Source organism: Silene latifolia, chromosome 1, assembly GCF_048544455.1.
Source record: "Silene latifolia isolate original U9 population chromosome 1, ASM4854445v1, whole genome shotgun sequence".
NCBI classification, from domain to species: Eukaryota; Viridiplantae; Streptophyta; class Magnoliopsida; order Caryophyllales; family Caryophyllaceae; genus Silene; species Silene latifolia.
The window spans coordinates 54880778-54885436 of record NC_133526.1 but is presented as its reverse complement, the minus strand read 5'-3'; the positions used below and the strand labels follow the sequence as shown (position 1 = coordinate 54885436).

General features: G+C 39.2%; 1 non-coding gene across 1 annotated transcript; it reads right to left on the bottom strand.

The window, feature by feature from the left end:
• Positions 1-3274: 3274 nt before the first annotated feature.
• LOC141618414 (small nucleolar RNA R71) lies at positions 3275-3381 on the bottom strand. Its single transcript, XR_012531384.1, has one exon. It is a non-coding gene; the product is annotated as a small nucleolar RNA R71 (small nucleolar RNA).
• Between the last annotated feature and the right edge of the window lie 1278 nt (positions 3382-4659).

The following is a 4659-nucleotide window of genomic DNA, read 5'->3' as shown; positions in this document are numbered from 1 at the left end:
TCCTAGCATAGTATCGCCTAGTAACAGTAGCTTGGGGAATGTCCTAGCAACTGTCCCTTTACCGCCACTGACTACTGCGCATATGGCTTCTTTGTTTCAGCTATTTTCAAACATTAATATGAATAAATCTGATTCTGCTTACTCCTTGTGTTATTCTGAATGCAATTCTGTTTACGATGATAATGAGGATGATCCTAACCCATACTCAATCGAATTACCTCCCTATATAATTAAAGAAATACTAGAAGAGGGGGAAGGGGCACCAGTTATGGAAAACACTGAACCTATCATTGTAGGAACGAAATTAGAATCCCAAGAACTTAGGATAAGGACGACCCTAGACCCAACTGAAAGGGCCAGTTTCATCGACATCCTACACGAGTTCAAAGACGTCTTCGCTTGGTCTTACAAGGACATGCCAGGGATCGACATGGATATTGTAGATCATCGCATTCCAATTAAGCCGGGTTTCAAGCCTGTAAAACAGAAGCTTCGTTGGATGAGAACAGAGTGGGCTCTTATGATTAAAGAAGAAGTCGATAAGCAATTCAAAGCCGGATTCATCAAAGTTTCCGAGTATTCAGACTGGGTGGCTAATATAGTCCCCGTACCCAAAAAGGATGGGCGAATCCGGGTTTGTGTTGATTTCAGAGACTTGAACAAAGCGAGTCCTAAAAATGACTTCCCTCTACCACACATTAATATATTGGTAGATAATACAGCATATCATCCGTTGTTATCCTTCATGGACGGGTATGCAGGGTATAACCAAATCCAAATGGCTGAAGAAGATATGTACAAGATAGCCTTCGTTACTCAGTGGGGGCATATACTGCTATACTGTTATGCCATTTGGGCTAATAAATGCTGGGGCTACGTTCCTATGCTTTTTAGTGCATATTTGGGTCATTTACTATCTTTAGTCCTTTGTTTTGCATATTCTTTGAGGTTTTGTTTCCTTGGTAGGAGAGGAGTGCAAACCTTGCATTTTCATGGCAAAATAGAGCTAAATTGATCGAATCTAATGACCAAGGATCAAAGAGATGACAAGACTACAAGGCCTTTGTACATAATGTAGTAGATGGGCAATGATGAAGAAGATCCTTGCATCCCCGAAAAAATCCCGGAGGACTGTTGGAAGAAGAAAAGAAGAAAAGAAGCTGGACTGAGATCCGAGCGTCTCACCCCTCGGGACGCTCGTCCAGAAGCTCGCCAGGCCGCTCGTCCTTAACGCCAGGCCGCTCGTCCAGAAGCTCCCCAATCCGCTCATCCCGACCTTTGGACGCTCGGATTGTCCTCCAGAGAAACACGCCCACTTCTTTCTTCATTCAAGATGCGCATATTTTTGAAAGACTATCTAAAAGGAGACCCGCATCTTTTCTTGAGAGGAGCGATTCCTCAAGGACTTAATCGTCATTTAAGCCCTTAGTAACCCTAATTTATGTACCTAATTCTCACTATAAATACCCCATTAGTCTAATTAGATTATCATGTTCTTCTTATCAATCCTTAGTGTAGTTTATACTATTCTAATCTCTCTTTAATCTTGTAATCAACTTCTAATCAAGTTTTAATACAAATCTCATTTCCTTAATTTCTCAATTGTTCATCTTTTATTTTGGGTAATTGAAGATTATTTGGGTTTATTGGGAGATTAACAACCTTCCATCAATCATCAAGTACTTCTATTATTCTTTGCATTATTATTTTGGAATCATCATTAGGTATAATTATCTTAATTCCTTTTTAATTATTGCTAATCATCTTCAGTTATTCATCATATTTTGCTTTGTTAATATGAATGACAACCTTGTTAACATGTCAAACTTGATAATGAGTGAGTAGTTTCCTTAACTAGGGTTAATGGGGAAATAGGGGAAACCAACATGGGGGATGATTCATGCTTAATTTAATATGTTCACATAATTTATTTGCTTGCTTATTGTGATCTCAACTTATGCACATGTTATGTTTGATGAAATGCGAGCCTATGAATCCTTGCATTTTTTATCCATCACTTACCTTTTCAATGAGACTTGTAAGACATAAACCAACTTGAGTCTCATTAGACCATGCATATAGTTGAGTAGGGAGGATTAAGTCGACTTGTAAGTGTTGTACAATCTAATCGATTCGGCTCCGGGACCCAAACCTTCCTAGGATTGTAAGATATAAACCAACTCGATCCTATCACAACAATAATTGCTTGCTTATAATTTGAGAATATGTTTGTATGATCAATTCCCATGAATCCCCTATGAACCCATGATACCCTAGTGCTTTTAATCAATTGTTTACATCTCATTTTAGTCATCTTGCTTGTTTACTTTTATAGTTATTTAGTTTAGTGATCTTCTTATCTCAACCAAAATTGTGACACCCCTAGACACCACTACTTGCAATCGAAAATCCTACATCAATACCCGTCCCTTGGGATCCGACCTTTACTTGCCTCTTTACTAGTAGTAGAGTTGTTTGTGAAGTTATAAATATTATTTTGTTCTAAGTGCTCCTAACGACAAGTAACCGAAATCTAAACTCAAAGCGGACCGACCAAAAATGGCGCCGTTGTCGGGGACGGTATTAACTTGATTTGATTTTCTTTGATTATTATTAGTTGTGTCTTTCTTTGCCTTGGGGAAGTAAAACTCCTCAAGGTTTATTCTAATTGTTTTCGAGTTGTTTGATATTTTGCATGTCTAGAAGATCACAAGCTAACTTGTTACCCATTGATCACGAAATTGAAAGGACTTTGACAACCAATAGAAGATTTGCTAGGAATACTTTGAGAAGTATTGGTGAGGTTGTAGATATTCAACCAAACACTATTGAGTTCATCAACCCTTTCGCAAGAGAAGGTGAGGAGAACCCAACACAAAATCAACCACACAATCACCCCACAATGCCTAAGTTTTCATCACATTCCGTACCAACCGAGGAGAACCTACCCAATGGAACTCCCACACCACAACACTTAACCGGAAATTTCATTGCAAAATCCGCATTTATCCAATTAGTCGAAAGAAGCCAATTTGGGGGGATGCCTAGTGAAGACCCTTATTTTCACATGGAGACTTTTTGCAACTATTGTGATGCGATTTCACAAACCGGAGTGACTCAAGAACAAATTCGATGGGACTTATTTCCTTTTTCTCTAATTGGTACCGCGAAGCAATGGTTGAAGAGCCTTGATAAGGCTACTCTTGGAATTGACTCTTGGAAGAAGTTGGCTCTAGCTTTCTACAAAACATTCTACCCTCCGGAAAAGACTAACATGCTAAGAGCTCAAATTACGGGTTTTAAGCAAAGGGACGAAGAATCTTTGTATGAAGCTTGGGAGCGATTCAAAGGAATTTGTCGCTCATGTCCTCATCATGGACTTAGCGAGTGGTTCTTGGTACAACAATTTTGGAATTGTCTTTATGAAGACTCAAGAAACATTCTCAACATGGGATCAAATGGTATGTCAACCGAAGTTGACGATAATCAAACTTCGAACAAGATTGAGGAAATGGCGGTCCATAATTCACAATATAGTAGACCTCGCAAGGCTACTAGAGGAGAAAAGCATGAAGTGGACTCTATTACTCAATTGGGTGCTCAACTTAGTGCTCATATTGATACCATCAACTTGAAGTTTGAGAAGGCTATGGCTAAGCTTGAAGAAGCCTCAAAATCACCAAAGCATCATGTTAATGCCATAGTGGCATCTTCATCAATCCCAAGTGGGATATGAGAGAATTGTGGAACTTTGGGACATGACCAAAGTGAATGTAGGGGAACAAATGAGCAAGTGAATGCTTTTGAAGCATACAAAAGTGGTACCCCTTATTCTAACTATTACAATGAAAACACCAAATTCCACCCAAATCTCTCATACAAAAGCCAAAATGTTCAAAACCCTCAAGCAACATACACCCCACCTCCCATGGGAAACCAAAATCAAAGACCCTTTTACAACCAAAACCAAGGTTATCAAAATCAAACTCCATACAATCAACAAAATGACCAAGGTTTTGATGTTCAAAAAGCGGTCCTCCAAATGCAAAAGAATCAACAAGAATTTTTCACTCAATGCAAAAAGATAGCCAAGCAAAAGACATCACCATCAATAATATCCTAGCCCACACAAAAATGTTGGAAACTCAAATGACCCAACTAGCATCTTCAAGCTATCAAAGACAAAAGGGGTAATTACCACCTCAAAGTAATCCCCCAAGACATGAAACGGTTGCTGCCATTCAGTTGAGGAGTGGTACGAGATATGAAGGGCCAAAGAAGCAAGTTGAGGATGAAGTTGTGGAAGCTAGTGACAAGGAGAGAGTTGTGCAAAACTCTAGGGAAGAAGAACCCACCAATCAAGAAGTTTCAAAGAAAAGTGAAGAAAAGGCCAAAGAGAAGGAGCCCATTGTGATTAGACTTCCATTCCTGAGTCGTTAAGCTAAGCCTAAGTTTGATGACCAACTTGGAAAATTTATGGAAATTGTTAATAATTTAGAAGTCTCGATTCCTTTCACGGAATTGATCAATCACGTTCCGGCCTATGCAAAGTACATGAAGGACATCCTTACAAAGAAGAAATCAATCCGGAAGCTTGAGACTATTGCCTTTACTAAGGTGAGTAGTGACATCCTTCAAGGGAGTTCACCTCCAAAACTC